Source organism: Electrophorus electricus, chromosome 13 (genome assembly GCF_041902795.1).
Source record: "Electrophorus electricus isolate QZ-2024a chromosome 13, ASM4190279v1, whole genome shotgun sequence".
Taxonomy (NCBI): domain Eukaryota; kingdom Metazoa; phylum Chordata; class Actinopteri; order Gymnotiformes; family Gymnotidae; genus Electrophorus; species Electrophorus electricus.
In genome coordinates this window covers 14,941,601-14,960,005 of record NC_137509.1, presented here as the reverse complement: position 1 = coordinate 14,960,005, position 18,405 = coordinate 14,941,601, and the positions used below count along the sequence as shown (strand labels likewise).

General features: G+C 36.3%; 1 pseudogene; it reads right to left on the bottom strand.

Moving 5' to 3' along the window:
• Window positions 1–1,672: 1,672 nt before the first annotated feature.
• Window positions 1,673–9,503, bottom strand: LOC113568461 (uncharacterized; annotated as a pseudogene).
• Window positions 9,504–18,405: the final 8,902 nt, after the last annotated feature.

The following is an 18,405-nucleotide window of genomic DNA, read 5'->3' as shown; positions in this document are numbered from 1 at the left end:
ATTCAACTAAAATTCAAAGCCTTGTCAGATAAGAAAGGAGGAGTCATGTTTTCATGTGCTGAGAGCTTATTGGCTGGCTGCCACTAACTGATTGACTATATTACACTTTCATAACATATAGATCTCCATGTGGTACATACACTATGTAAACTGCTTTGGATGCGGAAAATTATTCAGTGAATGATTATAACTTCACAATCTCTTCATGGGACACTTAACGAAGATCCGGGGAACTTGATCATAAACAGCAGCACTAACTTATCCAGTTCTTGTGTGCTAAATCAGATGTCATAGACTATGTTTGTGCAATATGTGTTGTAACATACCATTGTAATGAAAAGAAAAAGGCAAATATAAATTTGAATGTGGCTTTACAGAGATTCTGCATTCACCATAAAAAGCATACACTTATCAAATGTTCTTATATTCTAAGATGAATATATAAAATTAATTTAAATGAAGACCTGCTACTGTAAGTTCAAATGAGGATGACTGATATTTTACTCATAGAACAAAATACATGAGAGGAGCCCCAAATAAACAGCTAAAAGTTATGCGTCTATCTAAGTGGTATTCCTCTGCAGTTCTAGGGTCATAGCTGCTTTACACTCTTTTGTACCAGTACTGTAAAGGTCCAGCAAAAAACAATTTAATGTTAATTTTGGAGGGAAAAAAATCAGATGGTAAAGAAAATATACTGAAGGTGACTGAATTATATTTTAACATATATTAAAAAACAACTGTGCAGATTCTTTAACTTCCTTTCTCCCCTACATTCAGTGGTAAGTTAAAGTGGGAAAAATAATGTGTTGCATACTATGTGTTACTAACACTATCTTCCCTAGCTAACATAGTCAGTGTAATTCTTTGAACACATACACATGGACCTTATTCAATGAAATATCAGTGATGTAATAAAAGAACACTAGATATGAATGTAAATCTACTTAAAAAGATTTCTAAGGCTATCCGAACTCTTAACTGGCTTCTGTACTTGGGCCAGAGCTGGAATTATGTTTTGTTAAAGTTTATTATTAGGCAAAATGGGTGTGCCAGTATCGAACTTGTCAGATGCTTGTGGATATAAGGGTTTTTTATTTACAGCAGCATTATCATTAATTTTGTTGTTGAGTATACAACAACGGCCAATGCGACAAAAATCCTTTGTGTATAGCCACACTCAGTCTCCTGACTGATATTCTGGGACCACCTTTCTGGGACGGTCCATCTTTTCCTTGTTTTTCTGAAAAACCTGCTCCACATGTGTTGGTTATTCTCCTCCCATACCTTCTCATTGTATCTCATCCACTCATCCACAGCAGAGACATCTTTGTCAGTCACAGTGCAGGGGGACTGATAATGGAGTATTCACTCAAAGGGAGTAAGACTGGTGGCCGAGCTAATAAGTGAATTCTGTACCATTTCTGCCCATATAAGATATTTGGACCAGTTCTTAAGGTTCTTGAAACAATACATCCTTAGGCGTTTGCCCAGCTCCTGAGTTATTCTTTCACATTGTCTGTTAGACTGAGGGAAATAGCCTGATGTTAGTTTCATGACCACTTCCAGGTGTTCAAAAAATACAGACCACACCTGTGATCTAACTGGGGGCCTCTGTATGACAAAATATGTTCCGGAATACCTAAGGTCCGGAACACATGGTTAAAAAGGGCTACAACTGTTTGATGGCAGTGTGGCTGAAAGATTCAGGTAGGTCTGTGATAAAATCAATCTCTATGTGCATCCAGGGGCATTCTGGTACTGGGAGGTGCATAAGATTCCCTGCGAAGAGAGATTTAAGGGTCTTATATTGAGAGCATATGGAGCATGAAGAAATGTATCTATGAACAGTGATGTATCTATTAGACAGTGATTCCCACCAATAATGGTTAGACAACAATTGTATTTGCAGGTCTTCCGTAGGTGTCCAGTTGTCAGAGATGAGTGTGCCCAGGTTAACAGCTTCTCAACGTGGAACTGGAACTTACCCTCCAGACAATCAGATGGGATATCTGTAAAAGTTAGTAGCTCTTTGATCTCATCAATCTCCCATCTTATTGATGTCATCTTTACCTGTACTGGAAGGATGGTGTCTGGTGTATCTGGTTCCTCCTCTCCCTCCTCCAGAGCATCAGTCTTAGTATTGCGGGAACCTCAATGATAAGTAATTTAAAAATTGAAGCATGAGAAAAAAAAATGGGAATTGAGGTGCTTGGCCGTGTACATGTACTCAAGGTTTATATGTTTAGTGATAACTAAGAAATGGTGGCTGGCTCCCTCAAGCCAATGTCTCCACTCCTCCAGAGCTAGTTTCACAGCTAAGAGTTATTTCTCCCAAATGCCATAGTTATGCTCTGCCAATGTGAGTCTGTGGGAATAAAAAGCCACAGGGTGTAACTTGGAGTTCTCAGCTCTGTGAGATAGTACTGCCCCTACACCAAAGTTAGAGGTGTCTAATTCTATGAAAAAGGGGCAGAGGATGTTTTAGAACAGTTGGTGTAGTAAACACTTTCTTAAGCTTGTTGAAGGCCTGTTCAGCCTCAGGAGTCCAACACAGCTTAATTGAACCCCCTTCAAGAAATGCTGCAAGAGGAGCTGCCACACTACTAAAGTTCCTAATGAAATGACTATAGAAGTTAGCAAAACCTGGGAAACTCTTTAAGGAGGCAGGTTATAAGTAAATAAAATAAATGGAGAGAGAAGTCAACATGCACTGAGCAAACAGAACTAAAGGAAAACAAAATATTAGTTTTCTTTATTTGTAAACACACAGAATAGGAAGTAAAGAAACTAAACTAAATTAGGAAGTCATCATGCATTTTGCCCTTATGGAATCAAGTCAAGATCCACCTAACTTCACTCAAGAGGTCTAAATGCTACAGAAAGAAGAGAAAGAAGAGCATTAAAAATTTCCAAATGACCCTTTAAAGATAGTCAGCAGCTTGCTGGAGCAGAAAAGATATGAATAGACCCAGGAATAATTTCTTCTCATATCTCCTCCCTCGAGACTAGTAGTTAAAATCAATCCTCAAACAGATTTGTCAGTTTGAACTCGCATCAGTAACTTTATATCTGAAATGAGTAGTTTTAGTTTAGCCAACCTTAGTTTTATTCATAGCTATGTCAGGGCAGTGGTAGCTCAGTGGTTAAGGTACTTGATTAGTGCTAAACTGCAACTGTTGGGCCCTTGAGCAAGACCTTTAACCCTCATTGCTCAAGTTGTATTCAGTCATAATTATATGTTGCTTTTGATAAAAGCATCAGCTAATTGTAAATATTATGGATTCTGTAGACCTGAGCCAAGTGTGCTATAGTATAGCACCTGTCTTACAATGTTAATAACTAGTTTTATTCATTAATCAATAAACTTCATATTTATACATTAAGCTGATCATCGTGGCAAGTATATTTGAAGAAATGGCCTTCGGTCACTGCACAAAATATGAACCAATTTCAGAAATGAGACTGATATAACAAACTTTCAGTAATAAACCAGTAATAGTTGATAGATGTTTCCCTATATTTAGGATTGTGCCCCCTTTGAATAATTCATAAACATACATATTTTTGCCACATATACATGTCTGTAAGGCAGTTTGTTTTTTTTTCCAAAAACAAGAAGTGAAGACAAATTGTAAGAATCACATGTGTATATACTATGGTCAACACTAAACAATCAGCTAAAATTGTACTCAGAAAGACTGAAGATTATGATAAAGGTAACCTTACGATAACAAAATATGTAAGTATGAAAGTAAATGCTAACTATGAAAGTTTATTGCCCCTGAAATACAAACACAGGCAACAGATTGAAATAAAGTGAACACACAAGCAAAGAGCACTTTGTGATGTGTTTTTCTTAACAAATGTCATCCACTACCAATACACTACCAATACTTGCCTTATGGAGTTGCTTGCCTTGTTTTATTTTAATATGTTCTCATATCTCAGATCCCTGTTTCCTTAATTAACAAATTTTATGGGATTAGTTCACATTAAAATGCAGAAACATACATAAACAAAACTAAACCAACTATAAGTAGTAGTAGTAGTAGTAGTAGTAGTAGTAGTATATTAGATGTATAGCACCTTTCACATACCCAAGGTCGCTTTACAGTATATAAGAAACAAACACAAAAGAAAAAGTAATGAATTAAAATTATAAGTGCTGTAAACTGGCCATGATAGGCATGATGATTGCAAAAAAAACATTTTTCTAAATTGTAGCAATTTACATGGGAAAGGCAGATGAAACAGTGCCAATTATTTCAATTACTTTCTTACCATTATTTATGGTCTATTTGTAACGCGTGTCGGCCCGAATGCCCAAGCGCGTGGAGCAGGACGCACAGACTTCCTCGACAGCGACGAACATTTAATGGAAACATATAAACACAACGGTACTCACACGTATTACAGAATTGGAAAACAGACACGATAAGCGGAAACACATGTAATAACGACACTACCATTTAATATTAATATGCTACATTACCATGTTACATCGACAATGACCAACAACACTGCACACCCTGACTTGAGTTTAAATACAGACAGACAAAACGAAGTACAGGTGTGTGGAGGCGTGGCCACAAATGAAAGTCCTCCCACTGCACGTGGCTGGCCAAACCACGTGCCTCTCGGGAGCCGAGCGTTCCGTGACACTATTAATGTTGAAGTTTATTTACTTGTGAAAGTTAACCATATTAAATTATTAATTTAATATATGTGAATATAGGACTGACAAATATCAACTTTTAATTTCTCTAGGGGGTCAGGTATTTTATATATTGCCCAAACACAAACATGTATGTCACTGAAGGACCTATATGTTTTGAACTTAATGATTTGCAGTGTTATTTGTCACTTTTATGTGTTTCCCACTACCCTACCCACATACTTAACCATTGCCCTGGGCATTGCCTCTTGCCAGATGGGTTTCAGACACTCATCAAAACAAGATTAGTTCTTCTAGAAAACCGGAATAGCTTTCATTGTTTATTTTTTCTCATTACTTATTTCACTCTTTATTGTTTATATTGTTGCTATTGTGGTGTCCATTGTCTACCCGCTTTGAGTCTTGGATCCTCTAATGGTTTCTTCCTGGTGCGCTAGGGTGTTTTTTCTTGCCACTATCATCTTTGACTTGCTCAGTGGGGGCTTGGTCTTGGACATCTGTAAAGATGCTTTATGACAACGGCTGTTGTGAAAAGCACTATATAAATAAATTTGCCTTTTTTTCCTCAATGGAAGGTTAAGATCTTCATTTTACAATTAATGTCATTCCCATGCTCAGTTTAAACCACTAACAGAGGAGTATATGGTTGTTGAGAATGTGTCTCTTTGTGTCTCTTGCCGCTTGAATTTTCTTGCAGGGAAATGTATTGTAGCATAGATCAACTCTTCTCTTTCCACACTCTAAAGAAGAAATAATTTTGCATTGAAAATTCTGGATACCATTTTTAGCTCACTATTATTGTATACAGATTTATACCAACATTTTAGCTTTTGAATGTCCTGCTTTTTTATATTTTTAAAAATATAAAACCTCATTCATGGGAAAAATGAACGGAACAGATGGAGTATGATATTGCCCAGGGTTACCTGCATCTTGGATGTAAAATTAGAACATGCTGCAATGACTGTACTTATTACTTGCAGTCAGAACTGAAAATGTTATCATGTTTAATATTAGCATTAGTCTGTACAATTATTAAGTAGTAGTAAAATATCATAAATGTTTAAAAATGTTGTTAGTATATGATTGTGTGTTCATTCTGTAGAACAAATGTAGAACAAATTAAATGTTATTAACAAATCCTAGCAGTATTGAAATGATTGGGTTGTTAAGATGAACAGTTTATAGGGAAGCAGTCTTTCTCCTAGGTTATGGCCAAATATAGTGTTTTTTTATTCATATACATGCATGTATTTAATACTCAGTGGGAGACTTGCTGGAGATATGTGGGCAGGTTTAAGAAAAAGAAGGCACTTACCAGACACTTGCTGCTTTATGGTCATATTCCTTGTCTTTATCCTCATGCACAAGAGGGCAGAAATGCTGGATGTTGCCAAGACAATAATTTAAATGAGTTCTGAGAAGGATCTAAAATTCACAGATTGTGCAGCATCAGTGATATGCTGTTATATGGAAAAGAAAGAAAGTTCATTTTATGTATTTGGTCAAATGCTGACACTGGGTTTATGTTTCTGCTCACCAGCAAATTCAAGCTTACTCCCATTCCCAAACAATATCTCCCCTTACATGGCCACAGCACAGTAGTAAGTTCCAGCATCAGAGAGGCTGAGATTACTCTTTGGAAGGTTGACGACAAAGGTCTGATGGGAGATCCAACCTCAGAGCTCTTCCTACACTGATCACTGCTGTCTCCATGAATATAAATGATTCCTGGATGAGATTCTCCTGAGCCATGTCTGAACCAGTAGACACTGTGTTCTCCTGCACCGTTCTCAGTGAGGACTGTACATTGCAGAGTCACAGAGTCTCCTGGGTGAACTGTCTCTTTCCATTTCAGATTGTTGTCTGTCTGGTCAAGTAATACAAGTCCACTGATATAATGGTGGTGCTTTGAATTAGGTCCTGGAGGTAGAGATTGGATAAAGTTAACCAAAAGCATTAAAATTCAAATACCAGATGTTTTTTTTAAACTTAAGATTACTAACCTTCATATTTGAGAAACACACCATTACTGAAAACTACAAGGTCATAATCCCTTACAGCACAATAATAGATTCCAGTATCTGCTTGCTTTAAATCTGAAATCGTTAAAGTGTATTGAGTTTCGCTCTTGTTTACTTTGAATCTTCTATCATGTGTAAAGTCTCCATGAAACACAGGAAGAGAGCCAGCATAAAGAGTGATGATACATGTTGGTGCTTCTCCGAGAGATTGCCTGAACCAGGAGAAGTAGTTTTAATGATATTTTCAGATTATACAGTTTAAAGTTATAGTACCACCTGGCACAAATATCTTCAGTGTTTCAGTTTGAATTACAGTGATACCTGTGGCAATGTCTGAGAGAAAAACGCAGTATGAGTCACAGTAAGAATAATGTCTTTTGAATGTTGTCCAGGTGTTATTTCTGTCATAAATGGGAAAGTACACCTTACAGCATTTGTTTAATTTAATGAATGAATTAATTGCATTTATTAATATAAAATCACTTACCTGCTCTTAGGGAAAGCATAAAAGTTAGGATATGTTTAACTAATTTAAGCATATCTGAAGATCCCTTTTTTACAGACTGCCCCTCTACCCACTATATACTGATGGCAAAAAAAGTGAGAGTGAGACCTTGCAGGTTGTGGTGGCTTTTTATTGGTGATTTGGTTGATGTCGGCTAAGCCTCATTGGCTGTTTTTATGTCAATTACAAAAGCTTTTTTCTATTGCATGTTTTGCCCCTTTGTTTCAGTTGACCACAATTCATAATATATCTTATATAGTACAGCAAATTGCAGACATTACAAAGGCACTTACAGGTTCTGTTACTGTTATTAATACAATTTCTAATAAAATTCTAATTTTTAAAAAAAAATTATTGCATACTTGATAATCCAAATTAAGGTGGTTTTGGATTGTTTTCAATAGAATTGAGTTTAAAACTTTTCATGGATACAATGTTAATTCAAATTGGTTTTGTGATTCAGCACGTTTAGTCATATACATCATTTTTAAAATAAATTAAACCATATATGCATAGATTAAGACCAATTGATGCAGTTTATTAATTAAAATGCATACGGCTTGCACATGGATCCATAAAATGTATATTTAATGTTTGTAAATATATATATTTTGACTCATTGGATTAGTAGCACTCAATAGCACAGAGGCATTTGATTGCACACCCCAGTCATTCTGTGAGGTCATCTCTCATCTTTCCATTTCTCACTGAGACGATTACAGTTATGAGTGAAAACATCACCAGGGTGACATTTATCAGGGGGACAGATGCTTATACCTCTACGTTAGCTTTAGACACACTGTTCTGACCAGCCTTCTCATCCACTTCCAGTTATTCTGAGGTCACCAGACACTCTCCAAAGTGTTGACTTCCTTGAGCATGTTCAGCTCCTTTGTCTAGGACCAGTGGTGAGCACATGCAGAGAGGCACATGCAGACTTCTTGATCAGTGGCTTCCACAAAATAAACACACCTGATTTAACTCATATCTACACAGTGCCAGGCCTATATACCTGTTCTCCTGGGAATGTAATTGGGAAAGTGTGATTCTAATTCTTTTCTCTCTCCTAGTCCACACAGTGTCTCACAATAACAATATGCACAGTCTGCTGGATGCACTGGTACTGCTTCAGAAATTTTCCTGGAGGCCATGCATTTCTTCCTCCATTATAATTTCTAGAACAGTTGCAGATAATGAAAAGAGCATCAGTGGGATCTATATTTTTGCCATGATTATTACAAATGCAGCATGAAACAGGACCTCCATTACAGTGGATGAACCATTATAGTCCTGCCACAGACTTTTGTTGTGTTCCCTTTGGGAGGCAGCTTCCTGGTTTTCAAGCAGAACTCGTGTACACCTGAGGTGATGGCTGTCCCATTAAGAAGGCAACAGAAAAAAGCTGACTTTTAAGACTTTTAAGACTAAGTCATCAGGTTGTTCAAAAAACTGCTGCCCCTCAGCTACTGATGTACAAGTAGTACAGTCCAACTACTGGCACGACCCATTTTACTTCACGCAAACACTCAAGGACTATTTATCGTATCAGTTTGATTGCTAAAATAAACCTCTGCAACTGGATCCAATTCAATGTGTGTGCATTCATTACACACGTTAACTTCAGAGGATTTTGCTGCCTTCTTTGTGGACCTTTTTCTCATGTTTCCATTCCCCACCACCAATTTACTTCCTCCTGTTCATAGCCCTCTACTCTACAGATGAAGTCCTACACCTACTGATATACAGCAGTCCAACTACCTGCTCACTGGACCCCATCATATCCACATTGCTCCAGAGGATGTGGATATCCCAGAGCCTTCTCTTCATCATTCTCATTATAAACATCTTCATCAGGTCATGTACCATCAATTTCATGGATTCTCCTAACATTACTATGCTGATGATGCCCCAGTAATCCTGTTCTTTTCACCTTATGACATGCAGGTTGTAACTGCATCTTGGCATGTTTGACCTGCATCATAGATGGCATCACCTGAATGTGAGTCTCAGCAAGACCCAGCTGCTATACATCGCCAGAGCAAATGTTCCTTGCTAGTATTTTGCCATCTCTTTTGAGAAATTCTTGATCACTCCATCCGTGAGTGCAACCATTTTATTCAGTCATGAATTAAGTGTAACTTGAGACTGACAGCTGGTCATCCACTGTTACACCAAGGTTTCTTGCATTCTCAGACAGAGTGATCAAGGAATTCTCAAAAGAGATGTCAACATCCCAGCAAGCACCAATTGCTCTGGGGATGTTTAGCACCTTGTTCTTGCTGAGGTTTAGCTGCATGTTTCTATTCAACATTCACAGAACTTGCCTCTTCTCTCCAAGGAGGCCCTCCATATGTTATTCAGTCTCTCGTTATCTCCAGAGAGAGAGAGAGAGAGAGAGAGAGAGAGAGAGAGAGAGTCCATTCAAATATTTTATGTAGAGATCTTTACAACATGCATTGTCACAAAGAGCTTTACAAATGTATGGGTCCAAATCCATAATGAGCAAACCAATGGTGACAGTGGCAAGAAAAAATATCCTGTGTGCAATTAAGGGAAAGAAGGACAAAGACTCAAGTGGGAACCATTCCTCATTGGGTGGCCCAGCTAATACAGTCCATGCTTTACTACATTATGTTTAATCCAAGTAGCCACTTTGCTATAGATGTGGGAGCCTCAGTTACTCCAGTGGGTCTAGGGTGGGCAAGCAGTTTCTGCATCTACTGGAGTAGATTGGCTGGCTGGGTGGATATGGCAACATCAGTTCATCTGTTGGTGGCACTGGGACATTTTCTTACATCATGTTAAATGCTTTGTCACTGATGAGCAGGGGTAGTCCAGTGTTGACATCATCTCTGAAGTAACATGCAAATAAAATAGAAATATATAGTTAAATCTGTAAATATGAAACAATGTATGAACAGTCCACATAAAGTACATGTGCCAATGATCAGCATGCAACTGTGGCAGCATAACTAAATGGGAGGGTCAGAAGTTAACCACAGTCCTGAGGCCTCATTGAGACATTGCCTTCCACGCCACATCATCATAAACCCTAATGAATGCATGAAGTGGCTGTATGACAGTGTCAACATCTCAAATGATTCTCTATAAAAACATGTAAAAATAGAAGTATCTATTTCATTATAATATATAAGACATAATATATAAGACACTTCTGAAATGTACAATGGATGGTGTTTGCATTAGGATCATCCCTCTTAAGTATCCAGCAATAGTCTGCCAATATTAAGGAGATCAACTTTCCTTAGTACCACTAATAACATGTGAGTATACTGGATTGAGTTAGTATCACTGACGACCAATGTAATCAGACAGAAAATATGTAAGAACAGAATTATACCATGGTTGCCCTGAAACATAAGGGAGATAAAAAGGAGTTAGGTGTTCATATCTGTCATTAGTCACAGTGTACTGCCACCCTTAACATAGACATGGGGTTTCATAAATACTATTGAAATAGACTCCTGGAGAAGCTGGCTGTACCTCAATTGCTTGGCTCATGCCACTGATAAACTACTGGCAAGACAATGAATATCTTACTGGAGAGATCTATTTACAGTATACATAAATTTACAAAATTTACATCAGATATAAATAATCAACATAAACACATATAACACACATTCAACAACAAATGTTCAGCTATATTGAGTTTTTCAGTTACTACTGAGTTAATTAATAAGTCTAGTAATTATATAAAATGTAAACAGTTGAAATTTTTCAGTTGGATTTTTGCAGGATTAATGGCCTACTAAGAAAAAGTAGATTTACATATTTCTGTCATCATAGACAGCTGTGATGTTGTTTTGACTGAGTTACTCAGGTCTGTTCTGCTAAACGTATACTCACTTATGTTTGTAAATGACATATATCTGTTGTCAGTTTGAACTAGAGTCTTGTGAGTGGAGCATAATGAGAGCTGTGGGGAGAGGGCTATGATTTTGTCTGGCGTGAGGAGTAGCTTTTTGGAAAATTGAAGTATAGGTGTTATCTCTCATACCACCATCACTCAGCCACATGTTCATAATGCAATTTCTCATTTTACACTCAGTTAACAGTTATTTGCTAACATATTAAATATCATTAGAAAGTCAAGATGCAGTGTAAACCAAATCTTTGAATTTATTCATTTTCTATTTATAAGTTTGCTATGGAATGGATAGTGTTGGGAAATGTAATTTAAGATGTAGTTATCTAAGCTAAAATTTAGACCTGCCTACAAAAAATGTAGTTGCAACTACATTATAGATATTCTTCAAAATATATAAATTAAGTAAAATCTATATGGTAAAAATAATTTAATTACAGTTATGACTGCCACCACTTCTGCTAATTACAAATACCAATCAAAAACAAGCTGTCTGACAGTTTGGGCAGATTATCGGCTATTAAGGTCCATGACTCATTTCCAACTGAAGCAATTGCATGCTGTGATAGAGTGAGTTCATTAAAAAAGGAGTGTTCATGCATCACTATTGCTGAACATGCTTAAATAGCTTCACTACCTACTTGTAGCCAACACTATGACCAAACTATTGGAGCTGACACAGAGCTGGTTACCTCTCATTTGAGAAGGGAGAGGGTGAGAAATGAGAAATAGACATCATGGCATGGAGTGATTATGTAACTGTTTAAGTGAGGAGTTGCTGTTTCACTCCACTCACATAATCCTGTGTTAGCAGACTTCTGCATGTGAAAGATTTGTGGGTGAAGCAGGGGAACCAACCATGAGTTCTGCCAGCAGACTTATGTGACTCCACTTCCACCTGCATTGTGACTGCAGCTTAAGCACCACGTTATTTTCAGGTATTTGCAGGTCCAGTCTGGGATGGTTTTGTCATGCTTATTTCTACACATTGAGAGCACTAGAAAGATCTACAATAACATTCAAACAGACACAACTTCACAAGCAGAAATGTTTCTTGATGGAACAGATGAAAGACTTATTGCAAACTCTACCACAAATTTCGGTGCACATCAATGTACATTTTAATGTATAGGTACAGGTCATTATTGATTACTCTAATCTCAGGCATGTCATATCTGAGAAGTATACTCTCATGCATTCCTCTGCCATTCAGGCAGTCAAATATCCAATTACCATTCAGACAGTCACATGACCCATCATGTCACATGCCCCATCACTGCAAATGGTACTATGAGTCAAATGATCTGAGTATCTCTGTAAAACTAAAGAGTTTACATATGTTAATGTAAAAGAGACCACAGATGTGAAACTAACTAATGTGCAAAATCATTATATATGATCAAATAGAATAAAGTCCTGATGGTGCTTTGACCATTGTGGCTGGACCGAAGATTTTGAAATTTTACATTTTTATTCCCTAGGCCTCACAATAAAATTGAAAAAAAATAAAAATAAATAAATAATATATATATATTGTAGGCTTGCTGCTCTGACAAACATATTTAAAGATTTGCTTTCTGCTTTGCCAAAACAGGTTTCAAAAACAGTTGATGTGTTGGAGCAAAGAAAATAAGAAAGGGTGCAAATGGTTTCCACCACAGGAGTTCACAACTGCAATGCACTAGTATATACTGAATGCACTACTACATACTGAATCTGATATATGATAGTCTTTGCCTTGGCAAAGGCAAAGGATTTCATTGCAGTAAACAACAGTGATGCATGAAATAGACTTGTGAGAATAAACTTTTATATAGGTATTCTAAATTGACCCTAAATTGGCCTATTCCCAGGTAAGAACCTGGTTTAGACTAGCAAAGTCAAAATGGCTAATGAGATACATAGCATTTACAGAGCCCAGCAGTTCAGTTTAGCATGTGCATGCTTTTGGTACCTGCATTTTGTCCCTCTGAAAACACTTCTGGAAACCTTTGACCACAGATATGCGTAAGACACAGTGGGCCCACCTGCTGTTTGTTTCCATTCCATTCTTAGAGCAACAGGGTGACCGCAGACTAAGATGTGCAGATCAAGCTCAGCATCCGTGCCAAAAATTGGCCAGAACACACCACCACAAAACAGTGATCATCAGTAACCCTGGGGCAGGTGCATATGTGAAAACCCATACATGTTTTTTTCAATACTGAATGTATAAGAATATTCAGATGCAATATATAATTTGTACAATTTGTAAGCAGATTTGCCAGAGATATTGCTATTGCTATAGTACCTGTAGTCCCTGAGGGCAGCTTTTTGTTTACAGCCTGCATTGCAGTTGATATGAGACCTCATTGCTGATCTGCATAAAGTCCTTTCAACACACACACAATTATCAAAGATCAATTAAAATTGGGTGCTTTACCACAGCTATGTCGATATAGTCATTGAAAGAGTATATTAATACAAAACTGAAAGTTGTATAATTTCTCTGATAACAAAAACCACAAATTGCACAGTTTAAAAGGATTTAAAAGCATTTTTTTAGCAGTGTTGACCTCATTTGACAGTAATGTATCACTTTTACATCCATCAAGCTCAAATATCACTTGTGTCATTTTATTCTTATTGAACTTTGTTTTTCCAGCTCTCAGCAGCAGGGGGAGATAGAGAATCAGTATCTAGGCAAACAAACATTTATGCAACAGAAGATTATCAGTGTTATGCCAGCTGCTGCCCTCTTGACCCTACGCTTCTTCTTTCTTAAGTTGTTTTAACAAATGCCTATTTTTGAATAACAAATTATTTGGATATACCATTGCCTACGTGTGATTCTTCTTTAAAAGAACAAACTGCTGCTGAAACACTGAAAAGTATATATTTTACAGTAACCATTTATATTAACAACAAACTTTACAACGAAACCTGACTACTGCAAATTGTTAAACTCATTCAAGTTATTAAAATTATATCTTAGCTCAGTCAAAACAACATCATAGATGTCTATGATAACAGAAATATGTAAATCTACTTTTTCTTAGTAGGCCATTAATCCTGCAAAAATCCAACTGATAAATTTCAACTGGTTACATTTTATATAATTACTAGACTTATTAATTAACTCAGTATTAATTGAAAAACTCAATATAGCTGAACATTTGTTGTTGAATGTGTGTTATATATGTTTATGTTGATTATTTATATATGATGTAAATTTTGTAAATTTATGTATACTGTAAATAGATGACCAATAGAAATTTTACTCTTTGGTTATGCGTCACTTATAAATCTGAAAATATATGCTGGTCCGCTGTAGTTCACCTCACCAGGTCTCACTGTGCAATGAATAGCTTCTTCCTGTCTCTCACTCAACAGGAAATGAAGGGCCACATTCTGACAACTCCTTTTCTGTTATGCTCCACTCACACCTTCACCTTATAAGGGCAGTTGCTGCTGTTATTTGACCAACAGCTTGTGGTTTCTGTATTATGTGTAAGCAAGACCTCAAACTTTATCTGATCCTCTGTCATTGACACACTAGTTTACCTTAAAAACAAAAAAGAATCACCGTTTAATATGTGAATTTCAGATCTTGCCTGTGCTGTATGGATGACAAGCAATATTTTTTATTGTTCCATTTATCTTAAATAATATATAGTAACATGTGCTGTGGATGCTTTTATGTCAGTGCATGGACTGCATTTGTTTTTGTATTTTTATTATTATTTTTTTTTGTATGTTTTTGTTGTTTTTGTCAAAGGTGGTGTGACACACTCACCTTGACATAATGACAGGAAGAACTAGGAAAAAGATCTGGAATTATGAATCTATTGTGTAAATATTTTTTCTGTATATTCACTGAGTGAAAGGCATCTACAATCCAGGTTTCATTCCTGTGCAGGAATAAGGTTTGCATGTCCCTGTCCATGGTCCTGAAATTCCCTCCTGTGAAGCTGTGGTGAACAATAATTTTTAAAAAAATAAATAAATAATTAAAAAAAAACAAGCTATGGAGCACAATTCTAATAAATTCGTGTCCTCATAAAAAAAGATTTAGTGAACTTTTCATTTTGCTTTCATATATTGGAAAACTTTTGTGTGACATAATTTGTTACAATTTAGAAATATTTAGTAGAATTTAGTGAGAATTGTCATAATGATGCATTTTATTAGAGACAGTTCTTAAAATTGTTTGGCACCAAGCAAATATAAACATAATTTCATTATAGTCCAATTATATAGTAGGCCTATGCTTTAAATTGTCCCCCTGTGTGAAGTGCTATACAAATAAATTCACCTTGACTTGCCTTGCCTCTGTACACCAAATTAGGATAACTAAAGTTTAAATATACAAACATGTGTTTATTTCCTTGTTTTAATGCTTTGTGAGAGGCTCTCTGCAGATCCTATACCACAGAGATGTTTATCTCTCTTGTCTTTCCATTACAGTTCACACTTACTCACAGTTCACAGTCGAGTTAACTCAAGATACTGGAATAAGTCCAAACAGGAAGCATAGGTACGAGTTCACCACTTAAAGACTGTGTATTAAAACACTCTGTGAACTGACAAACTTATTGGAATTCACCTAAGCTTTTCCTAAAGTTAAGAAAAGCTTTTAAACTTTCATCTTAATAGATTTTTCACTGTGGATTTTTTGTTTGTGTGGTGCTCAGCTACCCTATTTTTTCCTGCTGTCACCAGCAGGGAGTGGTGTTTGGTGAGAGCTCTATAAACCTATATCAGTCAAGCCTGCCCTCCCACACCTTGACTACTTTTCTCTCTTCAATATGTTTACAAAAATATTTTTTTTAATGTGATACAAATGGATTAAAAGGTCATAAAGATATGAAATAATGATATAATAGTTTGTTACAATGACAGATGCTAAATTTAGCAGTACATTTAGCAGTAAAAATGCTATATTTAGCAGTAATATTTTAGGTACAAACATGTGTGAAGGTTCCAAACAAATAAAATATTTGAAAGCCAACTCTAAAAAAAACAAGCTACCAAAACAGTGTTGAGTATGGATAAACTCTAAATGCAAAACAAAAAGCATCAGGCTTCTCCTTTTAGTTGTTTTTGATTTAGTTGGAGTAAACAAGTCATTTTATATTTTATATTTCAGTGATTATGGAAAGAGAAGCAAAGTGCACTTTGTGCTGCAGCACAGGGTGTGAAAAAGGTCAGGCCTGGTGAATTTTGTGGGCGGAAACACTCAAACCAAGGGGCCCTCTCATGCAAACCTGCATGTCTAGCCATACAAATGCACATCTGCAGCCTGGGTCTTTGCTCTGTATGTGCAATTACATGCAACATTTTAGCTGGATGAATTAAACAGTGGAGAGATTATTATGATGATGGCACTAATACTACTACTAATAATAATAATAAGGGTTGAGAAAGTACACAAGTCATGTACTGATGTGTATGGGGAGATATCAATCAAAAAGAACTAACTAAAAAAGTAGCCATAGTATTTATAATTCCTGTTGATTGTACAAAAGTAAAATGCACAAAAAATACTTGCTTTTAAATGTTCTTTTATTATCCATGCAGCAAAAAGTTGTAGATGTAAAAGCAAAAAATTATACTTCTTGTAACGTGTGTCGGCCCCAGTGCCGCAGGGCGCGAGGCAGGACGCACAGACTTCCTCGACAGGGACGACCATTTAATAACATAAATGACAGCAGCACTCACGCATTACAAACGATAAACATGAACAAGAAACGATTGACGTTAAACGAACACAATACACAAGGATACATCTAACAAACGTGTTAAATTTAGACATTACATCTAAAATAACCAACCACGCCGCACACCCTGACGTGAGTTTAAATACACACAGACAAAACGAGGTGCAGGTGTGTGCAGGCGTGGCCACAAACGAAAGTCTTCCTACTGTACGTGGCTGGCCAAACCACGTGACTCACAGGAGGCGAGCGTTCCGTGACACTTGTATAGTAAAATGATAGCAATTCTCTCCAAATGGGAATACTATTAACTTTTAAAGTAAAACAGTTAAAAACATACTTAAGTATGCTAACATGTATTTTAGTATGGTGACAAATATAATATTTAAAAAAAAAAATCCCAAACAACAAATAAAGTTACTTTCACTAAAAGAATAATATTGATAACAATGCCTGTTTTTATCATAACTGTCAAAACAATTGTGAAAATCAACATTTAAAAATAATGTAGTTATTGACTGATGACTGGTTACTGGTAAACATCTTCAATAAATCTACTGGTCCGCTGTTGTTCAGCTCAGCGGTTCTTGTGGACACTGAACAGCTTCTTCCTGTCTATCATTCAACAGGAAGTGATGGGCCACTCTCTGACACCCCCTTTTTCAGTTTTGTTCCACTTACACCAGCTCCTTATAGGGGCATTTGTTGCTGTCATTTAAACTTGTGGTTTGTCTAAACAAAACCTCTGGCTCTATCTAATTGATCTTGAAAATAAAAATACTTAGTCTGACAAACAGAATATATATATATATATATATATATATATATATATATATATATATATATATATATATATATATATATATATATATAATCTGACAAAAGGGAAATGTAAAATAGTCTAAATACTCTTTATAAATAAAACCTAAAATATACGTTTAATAATTTTAAACAGTAAAAAAATACTCTTTAAAATGACAATTGTAGTCAATGAGAAATACACTCCCCCATGCTTTGTTTGTGCAAATAGAGGTTTTGCAAGTCATGGTGAATTAAATGAGAAAATAATTTGTAGTTTTATTTTCTATCCATGGCATAGAAGTATCAAGAGGTTTTTGTTTGCTTGTGTTTTTAAGCACATAGCTTATAGGTGTTATTCTGCAAACAACATTCAGCAGGAACAAAAAGCCAGCCTGGAGAAATTGAGTATAGAAAAATACCATAAAAGTAAGCAACTCCATTTGTATTATTATAGCATGTGGCAGAAAATGAAACTGCATTATGAATGTGTTGTGTAAATCATGTGCATGTTCAGTGAACTTTAGATGGTATTCAGGAGTCACTCTTGTGCAGGAGTAGATTACAAATGCCTCAGTCTCATTCTTCCTGTCCCTCACTTTGCAGGAAACCACTGCTGCATTCTGTCACCGAGTTTTCAGTTATGCCACTCTCCCTGCCAAATTGTATAGTCATGTGCTGCTGTCATTTGACCCAGAAGCTCGTAGCTTGTGGTAAAAGTATACAAGGCTTCAGGCCTTATCTAATTGTCTTTCTCCCACAAAAAGACCTTCAAATGCTATCAGAACTTTATAATGCAGTGTGCACATATTTGT